Genomic DNA, 26,091 nt, shown 5'->3' with positions numbered 1-26,091 from the left:
GGTGTTGTGTGATTTTTAACTTTGTACACCCCAGTCCAACACCAGCATCTCCAAATCATTACTCCTTTAACATTATCATTGGATACTATCCGACTATAGATTTTTAAAAGGGAAAATACAGGGCTACAATCATGGCACAAGAGGAAAGTGGGGTGGAAATGATGTTATGGTGGTGCCATGGCTGACAGATTATGTAAAGGTGAAGAATGCTACCAATGTACACCATTAGCTGTCCCTCTGTTTGAGGATAACATCGTCTTAAGGTTGAAAGTTTCTATCATGACTTGTCATGTGACTGAAAAGGCTGATTCTTGACCCACAGTCCATGGGACAGGATGCCTCACAAAGTAGTGAGATCTAAAGTGCATAATGTGCCATTTGAACACTTGGTATCAAGCTCAGCTCAGTCATTAATGTCAATGCTACCAACTTCAAGGAGAATTTCAAGTGTCTTTGTCACATTTTCTTTGTAACCCTTGGAACATCGACCACTTGAGAGTTGAGAAAACAAGATTGGCCAGGGGAGATGTTTTCACCCAATAGAATGGAATCAACTTCATTGTGGTTGACGTTGTACAAGTTTTGTTCAAAAGCTGGATTCAAGACTAATGTGATTTAACTGTCCTGCAATTGACTCTGGAGAATGTGGCAGAGGAAGAAATGTTTAGCATTCTTACGTGCCATTGATATAGTGTCACTGCAGTGTCAGAGTCTGGTGACAACTGGAGGATTTCAGTTGACTTGGAAAAGTTTTTGGTGTTAAACACTTGCTGTCACATTTTGTAGAAGGATTAACAGGCACAGCTCATCTGTTGTCAGAACTCCTCACTAATGGTGACCTGAGAGAGGTCACTTCTAAGATACGGGAAGTGCTCAATATATTCCAGAGTCTGTCCTTCAATGCATGTGGGAAGTGGAATATTTAAATGACCAACTCCGAAAATTGATATTTAAACTCTGTTTTGACCCATTCAAGGATGGGTCAAGGTTCATGTCTGCAGGGTTAATGAGATTGAGAGCGGCTTGCAAATCTGGTGCAGAAAAGGCAATCTGATTTACCATATACTGTAGGTATTGCATGTCTATGTGATTAGATTAGTTTTGGCATGAGAACCACTGAAGTTACAGAATTTTCTTGTTAGCATTTAATATTTACACTAGAGAACAGTTGAACATTGATGGGTTGAAAAAGCATTGTATATTCTTACATATACAAACATGCCGAATCACAACAAAATAATGTGAGCAGCTGATTAATTATGTAAACCTTGAGACATGATTGTTTCGTCAATGTTTTCTTTGACTTATTTATAATTTACATGCAGATTTGGAAATTTTTACTTCTATTTGAATCTAATGGTTGTCTCCAGCAATTGAGTTGCACGATTTGACCTGACATAACAATCAAACATATCGTTCACACTGTAATGTTGTTTTACAGTGTGTTGTTAAGGCAATATTGAGTTGTATTTCACTAATTGCTGAAGAATAATATTTAGACATGCATTTGCGTTATGTGTCTTGTTGACTCATAATTTTGCCTTCATCAAAATAAATTTGAAAAATAATTAGAATTTTACCAAATTGTCTTTTCAACTGTAGTCATTAAAAAGGAAACCCACACAGACATGGGGAGAATGTGCAAACTCCATAGAGACAGTTGCCTGAGGCTAGAATTGAACTCAGGGCCCTGGTGCTGTGAGGCAGCAGTGCTGACCACTGAGCCATTGTGCTGCCCATTTAGTCAAGGAATAATGGGAGATTCTGTTAACATATAGCCTGAAAAGTAACTCTAATTGAAATGTCAACATTCCTTTAAATCTTATCACATTAAGGGAAATGGGTTTTTGATTTTACATAATAATGATTCTAATGAAGCCTCCAGTTAATCTTGGAATTAGATTTATGTAGCACCAATCAAAGTTCCATAACTCCAATTTAAACGGTTCTTGAACCAAACATACAATAATGCTTCAAATGCATAACCCATATAATCTGGATCTCATTATTTACTTTTCACTGGATCTGTAACAGACCCTTGTATTTTGCAGGTCACAAGGGTCTGTGGTGTGAGACCTACATATCACAGATAAGTGTGCATATTCACTTTCAAATTTGTGGGGAAGAGAACTGGATGAGGAAAGCATAATAAAGAGCTCAGAAATGGAGCTAGAACATTGGGGTGGCATGGTGGCTCAGTGGTTAACACTGCTAACTCACAGTGCTAAGCACCTGGGTTCAATCTTGCCCTTGGGCAACTTTGTGGAGTTTGCACATTCTTCCCGTGTCTGTATGGGTTTCCTCCAGGTGCTCCAGTTTCCTCATACAGTCCAAGAATGTGCACGTTAGGTGGATTGACCATGAGAAATTGCCAAAAGTGTCCAAGGATGTGTAGGTCAGGTGGATTAGATATGAGCAATGCAGGGACAGAGTTGGAGACCGTGATGACTGCAGATGCTGGAGATCAGAGTCGAGAGTATTGTGCTGGAAAAACACAGCAGGTCAGGCAGCATCCGAGGAGCAGGAGAATCAATGTTTGCTTCCTGATGAAGGGCTAATGCCCGAAATGTCAATTCTCCTGCTCCAGGGATAGAGTTGGGTCTGGGTGTAATTCTCTTTGAAGATATTACCCAAAACATCATGCATTTTTGAAATAGAATAAGACTCAATTTTTAATATGCAATTTATCTTCTAGCTATGGATTTATTTTAGATGAAATGATATCTATCCATAATGCAAGCACTTCTTCCCTTAGACATTCAAAGTGTTAATATAAATATTTGATGTTGTACTGTTGGCAGTGCTACAATGCAATGGAAAATGTTGGTTGCTCAGTATACCAAAGTGCAATAGAAGCATTGGATGAAAGTTCCAGATGTATGTAGTGATTATGAAAATTTGGCAAGGTCTCAAGAAAACCTAGAACACATCTTGCAAAGAAATGTGATCGAAGGTAGTTAGTCAGTTGAACATCTTGAAATGAAGAACAGAGTGCTTACATGGATCAATGACTGAATTGATAAGGCAAATTGTGAGAAATAAAATTCATCAATGTGTTGTCAGTTTGGAGGCATACATTTATAATCAGCAATAAAAGACCAAAGAGAGAGAGTAAGAGAAAACATTGTGTAATAATTGTTAGGACATACCTGCCCTAGTAGAAGCAATGATGGAAGCTGAATCCATATCTCATTAAAGGCAAGTGAATAAGTGTTTGAAAAAATCTCTTATAAAGCAGTTTGGGCACAGTTCAGTGAAAAAGGATGAAATGAGTTGCTGGTTTTGAGAGCCTGTCTAGCTGGAAAGGTTCAAAAATGATTTGAAAAGGAATTGGGTCAACTTGACCAATTTCAGAAGCAGATACACCTCTGCTTAACAAGTAGGACACATTGTTCAAAACTTCCAGGCACTGGATAGGAAATTCCCACAGAATGATAATCTGTTGGAAGACCCTTTGGAATTCTGTCGGAGCATTTTGCTCACATTGAAGGAAACCTAATCCAGTTTGAAAGTGCAGCAGTATAAAAAACAAATACTGTACCAGTCATGGATTGGAGTGGTCTGTTATGGTGTGCTCACGTGTTTACTTGGCAACCATATAGATACCTTGGGTAACACATTGACCTATATTTTTCTGCAAACTTCCAAAGCCAATAATTTTACAGGACTAAACAATATCAAACTTGAAACGATTTAATTCTCAGTTTGTGATAGATCCTGCATGCTCCCCTGCTCATCAACTTTATGCAGACTTTTCATCTAATTATGTCAGTTTACAAAACTTTTTTGTTTAAAATCCTTGTGGTGTCTTGCTGCATCATGCCTATGCATTCTTTACCTAGGCCTATCATTTAGCCTCATCTGTTCCAATGTGGGTGTTCTGTGTTTTTCTCCTTCTGTCTCCCTCCTGACCACCTCATTGCTTCATCGGTAGCACAGATCTCCAGCTGCCTTAAAGCATGTGACTCTTCTTTCTCTTATCTTTGAAAGCAAAACTCTACAACCATACCATTTATCGTTCTTCCTAAAATCTCTTAAACATCCTTCTTCTGCTTCCAACAACTTTAATGAATCATTTCTTTAATGAAGAAAGACCTTCCGAGGAACTTCACAGGAATGTTATCCACTTGACCCCTTTGGCACATGCAGTATTTTTTGGGCTGAAGACCAAAACCCTGGCCAAAGAAACATGTTTTAAAGAAGGTCTTCAAGTCAGAGAACGATATAGAGAGGCAGCATGATTTAGGGAGGGAATCCAGAGTTTTAATGCCTAGATTGTTGAGTGCACAAGGAATGGTAGAAGCCATTAGATTTGGAAACAAAAATGTCTGACTATCCTTTTAAGAAACAATGTGCAAAGTGTGTTGAAAGCTGAGGATCATAGAACATTAAAAATGCAAATCTCCCATAAAATATGAGTTGGCATGGCATGCATTGGTAATTGATCAGTTACACTCTATCGGAACCTGATGGAATAGCCTTATCAATGATAGGGTTCTCATTCAACTGAAGATCAATCTGCAAACCATTGTCGTAATAATTTATTTTTGATGCTGGAGAGAGCTTGCCAATGCTCTAGACTGGTAAGCTGCATGATTTTATGTTACTATAGTCTAGGAATCCCCTGAGTACACTTAAGAGTTTTCAAATCTTGGCTATGTCAGCCAACCTTCTGGACTTGGTAAATCAAGTGTGTTGCTATAAGCAGAGCATGTGGTATACTCCAATAGGTAAAGAAACTGATTTCTAGGTTTCCATATGTATGAGACATCCTGTTGATCAAAATAGAATTGTCTTTGCATTTAATCTTCCGTACATATCCCCATTGTCCTGTCAATCACCTGGTGCAGTCACCATTAAGTGTTGTTGTGTGACACTGAATACTTTTACAGAGGCCATGTTACAATTAGTTGTACGTTTCGCAGAAGGTCATAAGCCTGTAAGGACCTTTCAGTAATTTGACAAAAAGAAATCCAGGTCTGGGAGTGGAGGGGTGGGGTGGGGGGGGTTGGGGGGGGAGAGCGGCGGAGTGGTGGGGCGGAGTGTGGAGGAGGTAACAACATCCCATGTGACTGGTCTCTTTATTGTTGTCCCAGTGGGGAACATGTGCAACTCCTTTGCCTCAAACCAGGAATGCCATTTGACTAATTTTCCATAACAAACACACTGCTTGGAGAAACTGGAGAATGCTTCATGAATATGCAGAAAAATAGAAAAACCTGCAAGAAAATAAATATGTCATTTTCTATCAGTTCTTTACTAAATTAGACACAGCTAGCTATTATTCAAATCAGGTTCTGACCGCACGTGCACTCCGATTATGTTGTGTTCATCTATATCTATAAAAAGATTGCCTTTTAACTATAACCCTAACAAATGCTTTACTTTCTTTGCCTGATGCTCCCTTTGCACAGGAAATATAATTTATTGTTGTTTTTAATAACATAATTGGATTCATTACACTAAAAAGTAGTTTGATCAACAAATGTTTTAGTCTGACATAAAAATCTTTCTTCACAATATTAATTGACATAACAGCAAAAAAAGAAGCTTCCATGTATTTATGCACAAATTATTGTAAGACGCAATGTTTAACATGTAGTTTTTGTAAACTGCAGCTTTTGTAGAATGCATTTAGTACTTTTGAACCTTGTCATAAAACAGTCTGTGTATGACATTGAGGCAATGAATAATATGCAGTTGGTCAAATAAGACTTCTAATTGGACATTCCTGGTTCTTGGTGAATTATTATTTATTAATCACAGAGAAGAATGACAGAGAAAGTGGAACCTGCAGATTTCTTAAATCAATCTGAATGCAATGAATTGGATGAGCTCCATGATGCTCTGTCATTCTTGATGTGATTTTATAAATCCGAACTGATTTTAATAGTATTAAAATTAGCTAAATTTCAAACTCTATAATGGAATTGTCAGGGATACAGAAATCACTTGCAGTTTATATAATGCACTCAACACAACATCGCTTGCGTTATTTTTAGCTTTTTTTCTTTTTTTGTTGCAAGCGAAGTGTATAAAAGAAATGGGAAAACATGACTCACGGACATTGAGAAGAGTAAAACAGATTATGTAAATCAGCAGCAAGTGATTAGGTAACACCAATTTTGGGTTTTAAAAATCAGGAGGCAGTGAAGGCCAGGCAAGGTAAAGCGTTCTCTGTTTTGTGAGATGAGTCTGAATGGTGAGCGTTGAATTCACAAAAGCCGTAAGGCAAGAAGATACCCAATAGATGAGATGTTACAATTTGAAGACATAATCCTGTGTCTGATGCTGTAAATGAGAAAGGAGCCCTACCTTTAACATATAGTCGGGAGTTGGCATGGTCGTAATGTTGCTGGATTAGTAATCCATAAGGCCCACACTAATGCTCTACGGACATGAGCTTGAATCCCATCATGACAGCTGGTGGAATTTAAATTCAATTATTCCAAACTAGAATAGGAAGCTAGCCCTTAGTAATGGTAATGCTAAAGCTGATTATTGTTTAAAAAAAAATAGTTGACAATGCCCTTTAGGAAAGGAAATCTGCCAACTTTACCTGGATTGGTCTACATAAACTTACAATCTAAGTTTGTTTTGTAAATGGCCAAACAAGGAATTCACTTGTCAAGGGAAATTAGGGATGGGCAACAAATGCTGACTTTCACCCCTTGCCAAACAAAGAATAAAGAGAAGAGCATAGTGATGCCAAAGTAAATTAAAAATAGAGTTGAACTTGTTGAAGTTGTGGCCTCTTAATTATTGATCATATCGAACTGGAGTTCAGATAAAGTAATTAAGGGAAACTGTTTCCATTGGTAAGAGTTGATAATTGAACGGCACAGATTGAGGATTTGTAAAAGAACATAAGGTAGCACAATAGGAAACATTTCTTACTCAATAAGCAGTTCAGATTCAGAATGCATTAACCAATAGGCTACTAGAAATAGGTGCAATTCAAAACGGAATTCTTAAATGCTTGAAGGAGAAAAGTAATGAGGGACATATAGTAAGATGGGGGTGTGGAGCTAACTGGATTACACTTCTTTTTTATTATTATTAAATCATAAGAACTGGAAATCCAGAGATAGTTTTTTTGCACTGCAATTGGAAAATATTTAAACTAGATCTATAGTGAGAAGAGAAAAAGAACTAAATGCAGCATAAGCACTGGCTGTAACAGAACATTGTGACTAAAGAGTCAAAATGTCCATGAGAGAAGGAATAAAAATCAACACATGGGACAGAATCCTCAGCCGGCACTGACAGGGGGGTCTGTGGAGGAACTCATTGTGTGAGATGCAGCAACTCAGTTTCCCAATGCAGGTTAAAGTTTTGTTATTAAGTTCTCAGACCATTTTCAGATGGGTCAGCTTTCTCAACCATGAAGATTAGGAATCTGTTTTAGATTTTCAGTGACTCACTGAGGCTCCTCTAACAGCAGCCTTCAGACCCGCAACCTCTACGGTCCAGAAGGACAAAAGCCAAAGATGTAAGGGGACATCACCACCTGTAAACCAGTTATCTCATTGTTGTTAATTAAAACCCTCGAGTTCCCTTCCTACACGGGTATCCCTACACCACATGGACTGCAGCAGCTCAAAAAGGCAGCTCACCGCCACCTTCTCCAGCATGGTTAGGGATGGGTAATAAATTCTGGCCTTGCCAGCGACGCCCACATCCCACAAACAAATAATCAGAATGTATGAGCATGTATGACTATTCATTAATACCTCCCCGCCTGTGGGGAATTATGCTTGTGGGTGTAATCTTGTTAGGAAAACAGGGGAAAACACATGTATTCTCAATTGACTACAGATGAGGAATGTACCTGTGGAACAGACTTCTTCCAAATGCTCCAATGAGTACAAACTCCTTTAGAACTAAACTGTTTCTTTGCATAAACACATCCAGCGTAAGGGGTGAAGCCTGACTTAAGTTAACCTGCTGAGGACAAGTCTCTGTCACATCCTTCTTATTGTTCATAAACACCGACAGTTTAAGAAGTAAAGCCTGACCAGGTTAACAAGCCCAGGGTGAGGAAGCCACGTTGGCTGACACCAGGAAAACCTGACCACGGCAGGTAAGAACCAAAAGATTCAGATAAAGGTATGTGAGATAAAAAGGAAGAGTAGTGGATTGGACTTAAAGGGAATGATTGCCAGGGTACTGGAAGATCCTGGGGAATGGAAAGGGGAAACTGGGAGCAGAGGGAGAGTCAGTGTTTGCGGGAAAGGAAGACCTGGATATTTAAGTTGGGATAAACAATGGGGCAATTAGGTTTGCTGAAGAGGGGAAGAAAGAGCAGTTGGATTAATTAAGGGACAATGAAAGATTAAAGGATGAGGATGGGGAGCTGTACAGGAATGGGATTGGGGAAGAGCAAGAATATCAAAGACGATATAGTGGAAGGTTCAATATTCATGGGGGAGATTGAGGAAGAACAGAGGAGACACCAGGGGAAAGGAGTAGACCATTTACATGACAGAGGAAATCTGTAGTGTAAGTGAAGTTTAGAGAGGCAATGAATGAGATGAAATTTGACAATTACCACCACTCCCCTAAAAGGCAACACAAAAGAAGGCCTCACAGTGATTGACCAATATAAGTGGGAGGGATCCAAGGTTTATTTGCAAGGGTTCCTGCACAACACAAACACAGCCAACTGAGGGAATGGAAAAGAAACTGAAAAATACTATTGCGCCAATACTCAGCTAAGGGTTTTGCACAGGGGTGGGAAGCACCCACTGCAGAAAAAAAACACAAATTATCTACCCCTGACAGCAACATCCCAACCATATCCCGTAATTGTGCAGAAGATGTTACAACTACCTGCAGAAAGGCCAGAGCTAGAACATCATCACATGACTCAGGATACCGTCCCTACATCTGCCACCCGGAGCGGAAGAGCTGTGGTTGGGAAACTTAAGAGGCAGTACCAAGGCTGTGGAAATGAAGATCACAGCGGAATTGAACTTCCTCACCATTGGCTCCTTTCAAATGTCATCTGAGGACGTGTGTAGAAATGATAGCCCACAAGTGCATTCATGAATTCACTAGTGCCTGTTATGAGAGAGTAATACAGTTTTTCTAGCTCACCATGGACCCAAATGAGTGAGCCATTGGATTTACAGCCATGACTAAGTTCCCACAGATACAATTACTCATATGAAAAACATAAATAGTCAAAAGTCTTAACAGATTGAAAGACACCACAGACTGTTGCACGAAGTTCTATGCTGTGGTCAAGTGTCTGGTTGTACAGATGGTTGTTAGCTATGCACGCATAATGACATTAATTATTGTTTCATCTGTCTCCGCCTACCATTTTGACCTCATGCCACCTCAGCAGCTGTAGCTGAATTTGAGAAAACCTGATGAGAGTTTTGCCAGATTGCCCAGATGAGCTGGGTGGAATTGATAAGCCAAGGTTTAATTATGCTTTTGGGTTGCAGAGAATGAGGTGCTATCCAAATGGCTTTTAAGATGGTGACTGGAAGTTGAAGCCCAGATTGTTTCAACCAGAGGTCAACTCTTCTGCCTGTTTAGCCACAACATTTGGCATTTTACCCATGCATGCATAAGCAATGAGTTGAGAAGGACACAGTCACATAAGAAAACCCAATCTGTGCCCAAATGGAGCTGCCTCTGGCTTTTAGACTACACATATATGAGGTAAAGCAAGATTTTATGACTCATAAAATAAAATGCATTTTCTATTATTATAATAAGGGAGGTGATGGTCTAGTGCTATTATCCCTATCCTATTAATCCAGAGACCCAGGGAATGTTCTGGGGACCTGGGTTTGAATTCCGCCATGGCAGATGGTGGAATTTGAATCCAATAAATTAAGATTCTAATGTTGTCCATAAAACTACTATCAATTTCTGGAAAAACCCATCTGGTTCATTAATGTCCTTTGGGGAAAGAAACTGCCATCCTTACATAGTCTGTCTTATATATGACTGCAGGCCCATAGCAAAGTGGTCAACACTTAACTGTCCTCTAGGCAAATAGGGTTGCACAATGAATGCCCGGCCACATTGCACAGATGAAACAAAAAACAGTGCATAAAGTTTCAGCATTTAGGAATGAAGAAAATGGATATATTTGGGCATAAAACTAACTGAAAGAAGTTAAGAGGAAGTGTGTCTCAATGAGTAAATGCACCATCTGTTGTGGCACTGAGCCCAACAAATAAGGAAGTCCCAGATTCAATGCCAGAGTGGTGTTAATGGATTGTAATTAGACTCAGTAATACAGGAAAGGAAGGGGGAAAATTTAAACAGTTTTGATCACCATTGAGTGATCTGCTGTGGAAATGTGGACAGTGTATGAAATTACTGTGATTTCTCCCTGCTACCCCTTCAACGAGCTATTAAGCTTTTAACACTAATTTTCTAGATTGGTACAGAAAGACTGACCATAAAGACTGCACCTAAAAATGAACTTACTATCTATAGGCCAAAACAAGAGAAAAAGGAAGTTAAAATTAGCACGAGGGCAAGCCTGGAAAAGGAAGCTAGAGGATGATCAACAGAAAATTCAATTTTAAAAAAACTGCATTAGTTTTAAGTAGAAATCTGACACTGGAGGAGTTTAGTGATCACAAGTAATGGATTTCAAGTAATAGGATAAAAAATATTGTAGGGAATTGCTTGGCCAATAAAATCTGCATTATGGAAGGGAAAGACACTAATTTTGGAAGGATTTTAATTATCCAAGGCTGAAGTTCGACAAAGAAACAGATCCGAAGAAATTCATGAATCTGGACGTCCTTCTTAATCCACTCGCTGAAGGGATGGCAGGAAACAGGACATAACATGACACGTTTACTATTGAGCTTAAGATAATGACAAATTTTAGATGTGAAGGAAAGATTGATTATCAGTAATTATAATCTAATTAGATTTAAATCTGTCATGTTTTAGCAATACACCAGTGCCTCAACCAACCAAGTGAGTATTCTTGTATTCTTTCATGAATGTTGGCAAACTGGCAGTAAGTTGCAGTTAAATTCAACCCTGTAATGCAAAGTTTATCCTCAGAGCAATTCAATAGCAACAGAAGTTTGTACCTTTTTCCTCCATGTTTCCATACCTTTCCCAACCTGTTTACAGTGAAGCAATTGCAATTTCTGAACCACTGCTGTGGCACAGATCAGATTGTTCAGCCCAACATAAAGATAGAACTTAGAGCTTTGTCAGACTCAGACCCAGACAGAACATAACATTTCCTGAGCTACCCTGCACCTACCCTTATGAGTATGAGAAGAGCATTCCATTTGCACTTAGGTTTGATACTCTAACTGTCTTGATTGATATACAAGTACAGAATGCATTTAGAGTTGCCTTGAATGGGGATTAGATTGATATTGATGTTGCTACTTTGAAGTAAACGGAGGATGGGAGTCTTGTAGCTCAATGGATAGTGTCTCTGTGTCCTGTATTTCTTGCAAATAATCCTGACGAAAGGTAAGAAACTTCAATAAAATGTTGTCAGTAATACTCAAGTTCTATACTACTCAACAATTTATATTTACATTAAATTGTTGCTCTATCAATATCCAGAATAGTAACAAATTTGACACATGCTCAACCAGTTAAGTGATATTATTCAATAACAAAACAGAAATTGCTGGAAAAGCTCAATAGGTCTGGCAGCATCCATGGAGATAAATCAGAGTTAACATTTCAGGTCCAGTGACCCTTCCTCAATTTCTGGTTTCCAGCATCCACAGTTCTTTAAATGGTATTATTCCACTGTCCACTAACCAAACAATATCATTGGGTGTGATATTTGACCTAGAATAGACAATAATTAATGAGCATTTGCCTCATGCACCTGGGTTCCCCTCTAGGACTTTATGCCTTTGTTTAAGTACACATGAGAATGAGTTCATTCTGTGTGTGTTCTGATTCTTTTTCTAAACAAAACTTGGTTTGATGATGACTCCCCTAGCCTTTTCCTCCACACACTTGCAGACTTTGCCTTATTGTTTAATGAGCAATTTCTGTCCAATTAACGCTTTCAAATTAGGCTACAATGCTGAGATTTGTACCCAATAAATATTTCCTGCCCGACCATGGCATTAGCATGCAGTAAGTGAACTCCTATCCACCATCAATGAATCAGACCAATTCAGGAATGAAATCTTGCCATACCAGACTTAGGAGATGAAGGCAGCTTCTGAAAAGCAACGAAAAGAGTGCACTCCTGCTTCAGGACTCTATACATTCACAGTTTTAGAGCAGCTGCACATGTTTATTTGTAAAGACATCTCTTCTGCGTTTCTTTGAGTGATAAATGCTGAGATCTACAGGTGCTCCTTTTGGCAAGTATTCAAGTAAAGAAAATGGCAGGGAACATGATGATAAGCCTCTGTAGCCCCCTTTTGGAACCTATCCCCCTGCAGCACTGAGAGTTTGGCAGTGCCACCATCACAGATAGGAACTGCCAATGCCTTTCAAAGAAGGCCTCTGTGCTGCAAGATGGAAGGGCATTCTGAAGACTTTTAGATTTTTTTTAAGTCAAGCCATTATCATGGACTGTCAATCCTTAAACTGGGCAATAGCAGCTATAGATAGGTGTAAGCAACGGCTACAATAGGTGTGGGAGTGGGACTTGCCAAAACAGGTAGAGTGCTGGTCCTCCCACCAGATGGTTGGCCCAATTCCTCATATATTCCAGTCACAGCGACTGAAAAAGTCTAATGGCCCACATGGTTGGCATGGACGGGTTGGACCATGCTGTACATCTCTATGGCTCTGTGTATACAGTCACCTGAATAGGCGCTTTCGTGAGCCGAATTTGCCACTTGTTGCTTCCAGACAAATATCGTCTAAAAGCCAGTCACCCAGCAGATCGAATACCACCTAGTCAGGGACATTCCTGTAGTGGGAACAAAGTGGGAGACTGGCAAATAGACTGGATATTTCACCAATGTCTGCCTCTGGTGCCATCTCTGCTGCCCATTGGAAATGTGGCCCATGGAGTTAAAAGGCTAGACTTGGGTGCCCTTATGTGTTGTGTGTGCCTGACAAGAAGATCAAGGATACGATTTCTGCTGCAGCAATTTGTTGCCGTGGCAGCAAATGTAGCAATGTGTGGCTCAGATTCTGGAACAGGTTTCACCTTCGAATCTCTCAACAATCAGAGAAACTTCAGGAAATTTTCATAAACTGACATGAATTTCAATTTAATATGTGCATTTTTCTCACAAATTTAAAGCAGAAAAACAAGACAACGTGCGTTACCAAGGCATAATCTAAGCTTTTCAGAATAATTGTGTCTACGTGCATCTCTTGATTAGCTTCCATTATGGGGTGGGGGAAGTAAGGTATACATTTTCGATCTTAAATGATTTCACTCGTTATGTGAATAAAGCTTGTTAGTAGGTTTTATATCCATGAATCAAGTTCCATTACTTTTCATCATTTTTCCTCTCCATCTCTCAAGCATTGAAGAAGAATATAAGAACTAGGAGCAAGAGTAGGCCATTCAATAGGGTCATGGCTGATCTTTTCGTGGCCTCAGCTCCACTTACCCACTCTCTCACTATAACCCTTAATTCATTTACTGTTCAAAACATCTTAGCTTTAAAAATATTTACTGAGGAAGCCTCAATGACTTCACTGGGCAGGAAGAAAGCGAATTCTTCTGATTTTAAATGCAAGTTAGTAGTTTTCCATTGAGGGAATACATGAAAACTGCCTTGCCTTCCAATTGATTTCCTATCTGTAATGGGTATGTACCTGCCCTCACACAATAGCTTCTTAAAACAACTTAAATCCAGGACTAGAACGGGAACCAACTATGTGGTGAATTGGAAAAGTGCCAACCTTTCAGTGGTTCTGTGCATTTTGCTGGTGCCAGGCAACATGCAGTATCAGAAATTGCATTAGCTGTCGATCCATATAGCCAATATATGAAGCTCACACCTTTAAATTACAGCTTCAGATACATAATCTAAAGAAAAATGACAAGAAACACTAAACAAAAAAAAACTTTATGGTTCGAATTCTCAATTTCATTGAAGAACTTAAATTAGTATAAAGGAGAAGAAGCGTCATTTTGGACTCAAAACATTAACTCTCTGTCTTCACAGACCTGATGAGTCTACCCAACAATTTCTGTTTACAAATTGTGTAAATCAGCTAAAACATCATTGTAAGTTTTTCATGTCTTAAGGATTTTGGTGTCTTGATCAGGCAGGATAAATGTCTTTATTTTGGTGTTGAGCACCTGATAATATTTAGCATTTGTGCCAGTTTCATATTTAGCTGCAGGTTTGGAAAACCAAGCCGGAGTTGAGCTGCCAGTGTTTCAGTGTCTCTTATCTTTAAGCATGGGTTTTATCTGCATGGAGACCTGAAGCCATCTAAATAGGACAGGCACGAGCTGAAAGCTCACTGTGTCAGATGAAATAGAGAGGGCCTCAATTATTAGTGAGGAGAGGGAGGGTCCCTCCATTCTAGTGCATAATTTAAGTTCCTCTTTAAGCAAGAATGATTCAGCTTCCAAGGCACAGTGCCTTTGTCTCTGGGCAGAGTTTGCACTGCTTGGTTATATTTAGTCTCCTGAGCATTAGGTGGAATATGTTGTGCTTGGATGAAATTTTCTGTTACGTGATGTGCTTAAATCTGGAATTTTCCTAGTTAGAAAGGAAACATTGACAATTTGTAGGTGAATGCCAGAATTCGTGCAAATTCTTTCAAAAAATATTAGTATCCTTGTGTTGGAGGGCTCGGGCAGTCCTGGCTATTGCTTTTATGTGCTTAATGTTTAGAGACATACCTGGATTTGAATCATTTGTTTTGTCTTCATAGTGTAATAAGAGACTCTGTTTGGGGGTAATGTTAAACATCGAGCCATATAAAGATAATCCTATTCATAACAAATTTAACTTACCATTCATTCAATGCTTATACTTTATGCTTTAATTGCCCTATTGCTAAGTTAGCAATCTCCATAAAGATCATAGCTTTCAAAATACGGGAGATGTGTTTGGTAATTTTTTTCCCAAAACGTGCAACCCAACATCAAAGGTTGCTATTCCTCTTTCAGCCTCCTCCACAGTAAACTATGTGAAAAAAAATGCCACAAAAGCACAATGGATAATAAAAAAAACTTCACATTATCACAGTGACACTTTAACTACCCCTTTTAAGGATAGTATTATCACAGCAGACAAATTTCAAGCTGTACTGAGCGTAATTATCTTTCTCTCTATAGATCTATTTTCCAGCATTAGCGAAAGCTCCTAATCATAATTAATGCCATGCCTTAATTGTTGCAATTCATGATACTGGGCTGGTCAAATGGAAGAATGAAGAAGAACTGCAAGAGCCTTTTTAGTTGAGTTCTGTGAAAAGAGAAAGGCAATCAGTAGGTCAAAGGCCCTGCAATGATTTTGACTTCTCCCCAGTAGGTTTTGTTGCAGCAGGATAACTAACAGCTTTTCTCAATGCAGGTGAAAGTTCAGACATAGCTCGATGATTTTCTAGCACTGAATCAAGACCCATGTTTCTCAGTATAATTGGGGATATTTTGTGAAGATGTATTTAACCCTTTCATAGCTCTGTGGTTAAACTGGAATGGCAGAACACAGTGGGGACGAGAAACATAGATTGTCTCCAGCACTAAATAACAAGGATACAGAAAACAGAAACTAAAAGTTTGTGCTGCATTGCTTTTAAACTGATGCCGCTTCTATGAATATGATTGTGTTCTACTAAATGTCCTGTTTTAATTTATTTAATATTTATCAATTGAAAATCAGAAAACATTTTGCAACATAAAGCAATCTGACTGAGAGCAATTTGACTTACCAAAATCAGAACTGAATGTGCTTTCTACTCCAATTGTGAGCATGGTCTTGCATTCAGGATAAGAACCAAAATGCATTTCTGACAACGTGTATTTTATGTGCATTTTAAAATTTAAAAATAGAGTGCAATACAACATACACCCTAAATTATTTTACATATTCAGTACAGTATTAAATCACAGTGCTTTATAAAAAGGTGAGTACATGTAATTGTGTTTTTTTAATTCATTGTACAGGTCAAACCTCTTGGGATTGAGGAACTTTGTTCTTAGTAGATCTCAACTGCATTTAAAATTTGAAAAAAAAAGACATAATTATAGGAATAGAGGAACCCAGCTGAATTCAGTAAGAAGTTCATAGTAATATGCAGGAATAAAGCAAGTTCCCACTTGCAATTTATGTTTATGTTTATGTTCTGATCATACTACTACAGTTTGTAGGTTGCAGCATAAATTCTAAGTCAAGTGGTGGATACTTGTTTTCCAGCTACAGTGTGACACACACTGTCAGTGGAGGCAACTAAGCGAGGACATATTGTGTAGAATAAAAGTTTGGACAAGCATTCCAGGATCTGGTTTGATTTTTCTTTTGGAGAATTTTGTAACAAACTTTGGAAAACATATTTACAGACAATTAAGTGGTTTCAGATAGAATCCATTGCAGGAAGAAAGACTTGTGTTTATATAGAACCTTTCATGATTTCAGAGTATTCCAAAGCCCTCCACAGCTAATTAAACACTTTGGAAGTACTGTTGTAACATAGCAGACGTGACAACCAATTTATGTGGCAAGTTCCTGTAAAGAAAAATGCAATAACAACAAGATAATCTATTTTTCTGATATTGTTTGAAGGATAAATATTGACCAAAATTTAAAGGATACCTCACTACTCTTCAAAATAATGCCTCCACCTTTGGTAGAATGGGATGAGATCTCCCTATATAGCACCATTGAAAAGATGGCAGTCCTGAAAGGGCACCATACCTTTAATATTGCATTAGATTGATTTTTAAGTGTCAGAGTGGAATTCTACCTCACAACCCTCTGAGTCAGAGACAAGGCAGCAACCAACTGAGCTGCAGATGACCTAGTGTGTGGAATGATTGGGATTGACTTGTTGAGTGCCCTTCTGCATTTTCATATCAGCACACTACTTAGAACCAAATATTCTTACCTTGCCTCAAAACCTACATCGAATCTAAATCTAAGACCAGGATTTTCCATTTTGGAGTTTAAAGATGATGCCAAGCGGGTTAAAGGTTGATGTCTCTGTCCTGGCCCAAGGTGAGGTGCCTGGTGAGATGTTGTGTGAGTGATTCAGCAAATCATTTATGGTAAGTGTGCTGGACATTCTTGCCTCAGGCAGGACCCACCAAGGTCAAAGGTTCTGGCACCATGTTTAACAACCAATTAATTCACTGCAAGCCTGGAGGTTGTGGAGGGAACAGCACAGTACCAGGATGTGGGGACTCTGTGTCTGCAGTATATTTCATTACACCACCTGCCTGGTTTTCAGGAGGCTTCTGGTCTCCTCTACAGTGTCTCCAGTGGAAGCATGTGTAGTGTTGTACCTCTCCTTGGTCTCAAGTTGAAGATTTCTGAGAGCTGTCATCAGCCATATTTGAGGGAATGCCCCTGTAACCCCATCACACTATTATGGGTACCTGTGGATGCGTAAATGAAACAAGAGTGATGTGAAAAAAGATGTTTTCACTCAGCAAATTGTTACGATGTGAAATGCATGATCTGGAACTGGGTGGACTCATGCTCATTTGAGGCATCGGAGAGGGCATTGGATGGTTATTCGGATAGAAATGGTGTGCAGGGATATGGGCAAGAGGCAGAATTTGGCACCAGGTAATAGAACTGGTGCTGAAGTGATGGGCTGAATGGCTTCATTCTGCCATGTAAAAAATTCTGTGAGTGCCCAAGGATAGAGGAGTCATGGCAGCTTCCTGCATATTTAGTGTTGACCAGCCTTATCTGGCAGTTGTGCTGTAATTATTTTTACATTAAGAGACTAGAATCCTCTTCTATTGATGGAGACTGCTAGTACATGATGGGATGCTGTGACTGATGTGTGAGTGCGATCGATTGTACCCTGGACCTGCAGAAGGCCAGCAATGACAAAAAAAATGAGTGCATCAGCTTCCTGACTGTCCATTTCAAGGGGGAAAAGGGATGATTCGGTGGGCTCTCATGATGAGTGACATTTTGGATACACTTACGATGGCAGCTGTTACCTTCTATGGCTACCAGGATGGGATTACCACACAGTCTGTGTAGTCACAGGTCTTTGTCCAATGGCTTGTTTGCTGTAAGACATGTCTTGGGACACCCAGATGTGTTCTATTCACTGCTTTGGAGAGAAGCATGCTGTGAAGTGCACAGTGTGCACAGGAGGCAACCGCGCTGTCTCCAATGAAGTGGTGTCCCATATCCGATCCCTTCTCCCTCTGCTGGCCATACCATAGCTGACAGGAATCGCTGCTGTTGCTATACTTGGTGGAACTCACAGCACTTCTCTTGCAGCTGGTGGAGCCCAAGAAAGATTTGGCACCACTGATCTGCGCTACAGTCCTTTCCCTTTCAGGAAATTTGTGAGAAAAGTAAGAGAAATACATGGTCCTATTAATGGGACACTTTTCCCATGACATCCTTTCCCACAAAGTTCTTGAGTAAGTCCCTTAGATGTTGGTCTTGCACTTAGCCAATCCGCTGCAACATTGTGTGGCTGGACAGAATAGATTCTTGGCCCCGTTATCACAGATGTTTAGAGGCATCTAACATGACTGAAATACCTTCTACCCAGATGATACTTCCCCTGATGCATTATAATCTGCCTGACAGTTCTGAAGAATTTTGAGTCAGACCAGACTCAAAATGTGAACTCTGTTTCTGTCTCCACAGATGCAGCCAGACCTGCTGGGTTTATCCAGTATTCTGTGTTTGTTTTTGAATTTTTTTTTGTTGCCCTAAAAGGGGACTGTGTAACCTTGGCATAAAGCAGCTGCCACAAGCTACCCTGCTCCCACCACAACTTAACCACACTCGGGCCCACCAATCATCCTTTGTCTTGTCTGTCAATACATGAAAGCTGCAAGGTTATAATTTCAGTCCTTGTGACCTTCTGCCATCTCCAAAGAGAAAGATGAGATACTGAGGGAATATCCCTTGCTCCATTGACTCATGTAGAACTGATGCATCACAAAGTGTCATTCTGAGTGAATGTACTTTCACTCAGAACTTCATGAGATCAGGCTATGATTGGAAAGTGTGCAGCTTAAGTGGGAATTGAAGGCAGATGTTGAACATTCACTAAGGCTCCTTAAACAGCACCTTCCAAACTCATAACAACAGAAATCCATAGAACTGCAGATGCTGGAAATCAGAAACAACAACCAAACGTGTTGGAAATACTCAACAGGTCTGGTAGCAATAATGGGCGGCACGGTGGCACAGTGGTTAGCACTGCTGCCTCGCAGCGCCAGAGACCCGGGTTCAATTCCCGCCTCAGGCGACTGACTGTGTGGAGTTTGCACGTTCTCCCTGTGTCTGCGTGGGTTTCCTCCGGGTGCTCCGGTTTCCTCCCACAGTCCAAAGATGTGCAGGTCAGGTGAATTGGCCATGCTAAATTGCCCGTAGTGTTAGGTAAGGGTTAAATGTAGGGGTATGGGTGGGTTACGCTTCGGCGGGTCGGTGTGGACTTGTTGGGCCGAAGGGCCTGTTTCCACACTGTAAAGTAATCTAATCTAATCTAATCAATTGTGGAGAAAATGCAGAGATAATGTTCAGGTCCAGTGACCCTTCTTCAGAACTCACTGCAGATCCCATGTGCCTTCACCTTTGGGGTATCAGCCTACCATGAAGGACCTTGTCAAAAGCCTTGCTAAAATCCGTATAGACAATATCTATCTTCCTGCACTCATCAATCCTCTTTGTCACTTCCTCAAAAAACTCAAGTTTGTGAGAGACAATCTTTCCCACCCAAAGCCATGCTGCCTAATGCTAATAAATCCATATTTTTCCAAATGGAAGTAAATCCTATCCTTAATAATCTCCTCCAGTAATTTCTCTATGACTGAAGTAAGGCTCACAGGTCTGTAATTTCCCAGATTATCTCTGTTGCCCATCTTAAACAGAGGAGCAAAGTTAGCTATTCTCCAGTCATAGAGTCATAGAGATGTACAGAATGGAAACAGACCCTTTGGTCCAACCCATCCATGCCAACCAGATATCCCAACGCAATCTAGTCCCACCTGCCAGCACCCGGCTCATATCCCTCCAAACCCTTCCTATTCATATACCCATCCAAATGCCTCTTAAATGTTGCAATTGTACCAGCATCCACCACATCCTCTGGCAGCTCATTCCATACACGTACCACCCTCTGCGTGAAAAAGTTGCCTCTTAGGTCTCTTTTATATCTTTCCCCTCTCACCCTAAACTTATGCCCTCTAGTTCTGGACTCCCCGATCCCAGGGAAAAGACTTTGTCTATTTATCCGATCTATGCCCCTCATAATTTTGTAAACTTCTATAAGGTCACCCCTCAGCCTCCGACACTCCAGGGAAAACAGCCCCAGCGTGTTCAGCCTTTCCCTGTAGCTCAGATCCTCCAACCCTGGCAACATCCTTGTAAATCTTTTCTGAACCCTTTCAAGTTTCACAACATCTTTCTGATAGGAAGGAGACCAGAATTGCATGCAATATTCCAACAGTGGCCTAACCAATGTCCTGTACAGCCGCAACATGATCTCCCAACTCCTGTACTCAATACTCTGACCAATAAAAGAAAGCATACCAAACGCCTTCTTCACTAGCCTATCTACCTGCGACTCCACTTTCAGGGAGCTGTGAACCCTCTGGGACCTTTCGTATGACTAAAGAGGATACAAAGATTTCATACTAGACATTAGCAATTTCCTCAGCTGATTACCTCAGCATTCTGTCATAGATCTCATCAGCTCCTGGGGACTTGTCTTCCTTAGTGCTTTTCAAAACACCCAACACCTCATTTTTTTTTCATTGAAATGTTCGACAATATAGCATACCCTCCCAAGACTCACCATCTATATGTCCTTCTCTTTTTTTGAATACTGACGCAATATTTTCATTAAGGATCTCACTGACATCTTCCAGGAGTTCTCGAAGGCAGCCCACCATCACCTTCTTAAGGGCAATGAGAGAAGAGCAATAAATACTGATCCAGCCAGTGAGCCAGTAAAAAAAACTAAACATTCACTGGACTCCTGTTTATTGGAGTGATCCATCAATTGGCCATAAACTCCAACTATCAGCCCTGCCTCCTGTTAGAAAAAAAAATTATTTACTCTTCACACTTTGAGTATAACTTTCTCCAAATTAAAATGAATTGTGCCATTGATATTTGGATCATGACAGTCAGCTTCAGAATTTATGATCACCATAGCGAGTTGCATGCCTCCAATATCTATTCCCCAAGCCATTTTTCACCTTTCCCACCATTTCCCAATCCCTGTTCCCCAAAGACCATTTATCTTCTCCATTCTGGTTGAACATCTTGATGTTGCAACCAGTCTCCCTGCTTTACCCTCAGAGCCACTCACAATCAAGTTGCCTTCACCCTTCCGCCTACTTGCGGAACGATTCAGAGAGCACCTCTGGGCCACCCGGACGAACCAACCCAATCACCCTGTAGCACAGCATTTCAACTCCCCCTCCCACTCCACCGAGGATATGCAGGTCATTGGACTCATCCACCGCCAAACCACAACAACGTGACGGTCGGAGGAGGAGCGTCTTATCTTCCGACTGGGAACCCTCCAACCACAGGGGATGAACTTGGACTTCACCAGTTTCTTCATCCCCCCTCCCCCCATCTTGTCTCAGCCGAATCCCTCCAGCCCGGCACCGCCTTCCTGACCTGCAGTCTTCTTCTTGACCTCTCCGCCTCCACCCTACTCCGACCTATCACCCTCACCTTGACCTCTTTCCACCTATCACATTTCCAACGCCCCTCCTCCAAGTCCCTCCTCCCTACCTTTTATCTTCTCCTGCTGAACACTCTCTGCTCATTCCTGAAGAAGGGCATGTGCCCGAAACGTCGAATCTTCTGTTCCCTAGATGCTGCCTGACCTGCTGTGCTGTTCCAGCAATAAAGTTTCAGCTTTGATCTCCAGCGTCTGCAGACCTCACTTTCTCCTCTTCATCCTTGAGAGCCCTGTACCTTCCCCAGATCAAGGTCAGAGTCACCTTGAGTTTCCTTGACCCACCCTTCGAGACCATTGAAAGAGGAGCCACCATCCCGTCAGTTGACTCGGAATAGGGAGCCATCAGTCAATGTCCAGTGCCTGGGGAGGTGCAAGACCTGAACAGTGTGACCGTCTCCAGCTCAGAGGTGGTAGATGTGGAAATGATAGCACCAGTGTTAACAGGAGAGGAGCACATTGCCAGGACTTTGGGGATGATGTTGGATGGCGACAACTGGAGGAGCAGAGAGGGTGAAGTCTATCAAGAGGGAGAGATGAACCTTTGAAGCTGTTTCAGTTCTATGTAATATCAATTTAATATTAATTTATTCAATATTTTACTATTTATGCAATGTATTCAGTAATTTATTCTGTAATCTAAGATGGTGCCAGAATGTGGCAACATTATCCACATTTCACTGTACCTAGGTAAAGTGACAATATTAAACAAATCTATCCCATCTACTGCATTCAATTGTCCCCTATTAATATGAATATTGACAAGCAGACCAATCCCTGGTCTTGAGCTACCTGCAGCCTTGACAATGCCAGGGACAGACCCTACAAACTGCAGACCCACATTTTAGCAACAGTCATGATTAGTCATGATCCATCCCCCAGACTGACTTTGCACAATATCTCTGATTGATTATTGCCCATCCCCAAGAATGAGTTTGCACGATATCTCTGAATGACTGACCAGAAAGGCAAGAACTTATTTTTCAGACTGACCATGGACTACAAAGGTATCGATCCTGGAGGTGAATTGGACCAACTGCCTGACTGACCATGGCCAACTCGGTGGACTAGAAATAGCCTAATCCCTGGGCTGACTGCATCACTGCCACCTGACTGATAGAAGCCCACCTTTGCCCCACTACCTTTGACTGCACTTTCCTTTTCACATATTTCATGCTCTTCATCCACATGCACTGCTGTTTGTTGCATTGCAATACTTGGTACAAGCACCACCTCTGATGTTAATGTAGAACCATGTCCTCCAGCTTCACAAAGCCCCCTTTCGCATTGGTACTTCCATCACCAGTTGCTGCCTTATCTTTTGTAGTACACTGACAACATTTCACTAGCCAGACAAAAGACAGCAACCTTACTGGACTGAAGGCTGGCAAGAAGGTTGACTTGCCTTTTGAGTAGGGAAAGCTCAATTGCTCAAGTTTATCTCAATGGTCATGTCCTGAATTTTGGACCCTTGCCCAATGTTACATTCGACATTCTTTGTGTCACTAGTGTGGAAAGCTCCATGTGGACAAACCAACTGAAATGTTTTGCACAAAAACAAAATACTCCCAGTGTTGGAAATCTGAAATAAAAAACAGCAAGTGTTGGAGAAACTCAGCAGGTCTGGCAGCATCCATGCAGAAAGAAACAGAGTTAATGTTTCGAGTCTGGTATGACCCTTCTGCGAAGCAATGACACATTTCACACTTACTTTCTTTGAAGATACATCGCCTTTATCGTTTCTTTGGGGAGACATATATTGGCTTATACTTTATTTGTAAGACTTTTTTTCAAAAACAAATTAAGAAAAAAACAAATGTAATTTATTTTTAATTTAAATGTAGAAGAAGCTGGAGGCATGCATAATGTATTAAATGGAGTCAAAGAGATATTCATGCAAACCAGGTTATTAAACAAAAGCCACTCTGTGCTTGAATCACTTGTGTACATTTGCAATATCACAGCCAGTGAGTGACTGAGCAGTGGTGCTATATTCTCCAGGCTTCAAAGCAAGGAGGTCATGAAACTCTCATGCATTATAGCCTTTGCCCTCCCAGTACTCATGCTTCCTTGAAATAATCTATCAATCAGGAAATGGTCTAATTCATTCCTCTGCAATGTAAGGCAGGAATTAGGACTGGCTCTTTTTGCTATGTGAATATTTAATACCTTCACTATCAAACCCTGTTTTTTCTGCATCTTGCCAGTCCTGGTCTGAAACATCCTGAATGAAGTGTTTCAGGTCTCAGCCAGCTGCATGAGATCTGAAACATCAGGAGCTCACACAATAAGCATAATGTTAGGTGTAATGTAAAGGCATGTTAAGTTCAGATTGTTCAATCCAGTATACCTTGCTCATTGCGAGTGATTATTACATGTGCTAGTTATCCTACTACGGTAGTGGCTCTTTGAAAATTTGTCCAATTCCCCTATTCTTTTTCCATAACAACTTAGCAAGGTGTTTACAGTATCACTACAAAGAGAAATCAGAGGTCATTGCTCTTTCATGCTCATTCTTCATAAACCTCTTTCTCCAAAAAGCAAAGCAGAGGAATAGGGTCTTTGGTTCACCAGGCCTGTGCTAATGCATTAGGCCTTTCTAAACTAAAAATCGTTTGCCTCTACGCAATCCATATTCCTCTAAGTCGAAACGTGTGGCACTGGAAAAGCAGAGCAGGTTAGGCAGCATCCGAGAAGCAGGAGAGTCAACGTTTCAGGCATAAGCCCTTCATCAGGAATTCTTACTTTGCACACCTCCTGTGCAGTGTGCACTCTGCCTTCGCACCCTATGATCTATATGTCCTTGTTTGCTATGGTCTGCCTGTACTACTCGCAAACAAAGCTTTTCACTGTACTTAGGTACATGTGACTACAGTATATCAAAGAAAATCAACCAAAGCCGCCACATCCTTCTTGTAATGTGGTAACCAGAACTGTACACAATATTCCAAATGCGGCCTAACTAATTCTGTACAAATGCAACATGACTTGCCAATTTTTGTGCCCTGACCAATGAAGGCAAGCATTCCATATGCCTTCTTAGTTAAATTATCCACTCGTGTTGCCACTTCCAGGTGAACCACCGACGGATGTATAGGGACATACATTGGCACAGTAGAGAAAGTGAAATGGCGGGAGGAATTTCAGGTTAGTTTAGGCAATCCACTGGCCCAAAAAAAGACATGAAACTACTACCATTGTAAGAGAGGCCAAAGTTAACACCTAAAATGTTAATATCTAAAGTATCAGATGGCCAGCATTGCTATCACTCAAAAAGTGGTGTCCTTAAATTATTATTAACAGAGGTATCAGTCTAGATTTATGGCAAATCACAGCTGGTTATCAATGAAGCACATTTTAAATTCATTGGAATTAATTGTGGAATATTCTTAATGACTTTTTGGACAAGATGATCCATATTGTTCTTTCAATACCCATAATTAAAATAAATTAACTTTAATTTGCTGTGAATATTTGAATTGGAACACATACTGTCCTTTTTTAATGTGAGTCAGCCTCACAATTGTTCAGGCCACAATGTAGCTAGAGACTGATGTATAAAATATCTTACCCTCATGGTTGTAAATAATAATTATAACTTTTTAAAATGATAACCTATGTAGATGACTTTTAAACTCGAAGACCTGGGATTAGTTTAGCCTGTGCTGATGGATTAACGGTCAACCTCTCTTTCTTGCTTGCAAAGTGCAATGGGGTGGTTTTCTAACACACAAGTGAGTTAGAAATGCAACATTGTTTGTTATCTGGTATCAATTGGACCTGTTTTAAAGGGCATAAGGTATGAAACTGGAAGAAGTAATATTGATGCAGGAAGAGGCACTTCACTGAGGTTAGAGATTAATGAGAACTGGGCACCCAATGGAACCATCATAAACATTTACTTCCCTCACCACCAACATGCAATGGTAGCACTGTGTACAGTCTCCAACATGTATCAAGACTCCTTCACCAGCACATTCCAAACCTGCCATCTCTGCCACTTGAAGGTCAAAGCCAAGAGATGCATCACCACTTAGTTGTTCCTTCCAAATCACACATCAATCTGACTTGGAAATGCATCCTCATTCCACCAGTGGTACTGAATCAAAATACTGGAACTATCTTCCTGCAGTTTGAGTGTCCCTACTCTACATGGACTGCAGCGGGTTAAGAAGATGGCTAACTGACTCCGAGGCAATCAGAGATTGGCAACAAACTTTTCTAACGGCCCTCACTTGCCACAAACAAATAAATACTTTTAAAAATTGCTTCACACTTCATCAATGTCGTGGG

At 40.5% G+C, this 26,091-nt stretch overlaps 1 protein-coding gene across 5 annotated transcripts in view; it reads left to right on the top strand.

The window, feature by feature from the left end:
• Window positions 1-26,091, top strand: part of kcnh4b (potassium voltage-gated channel, subfamily H (eag-related), member 4b) — a 169,610-nt gene that overhangs the window by 5,277 nt on the left and 138,242 nt on the right. Inside the window, exon 1 of one of the 5 annotated variants that reach the window (XM_087977818.1) lies at window positions 10,647-10,959. The exons of the other annotated variants lie outside the window; for them this stretch is intronic. The gene's annotated coding sequence lies outside the window, so the exon portion shown is untranslated. Of the gene's footprint in view, window positions 1-10,646; window positions 10,960-26,091 lie in introns of those variants that run through there. 5 annotated transcript variants of the gene reach the window in all.

This window comes from Chiloscyllium plagiosum, unplaced genomic scaffold (genome assembly GCF_037043375.1).
Source record: "Chiloscyllium plagiosum isolate Xiang-an unplaced genomic scaffold, Cpla_swu_hap1 HiC_scaffold_32, whole genome shotgun sequence".
NCBI lineage: Eukaryota > Metazoa > Chordata > Chondrichthyes > Orectolobiformes > Hemiscylliidae > Chiloscyllium > Chiloscyllium plagiosum.
This window is presented reverse-complemented; position numbering and strand designations above follow the sequence as displayed.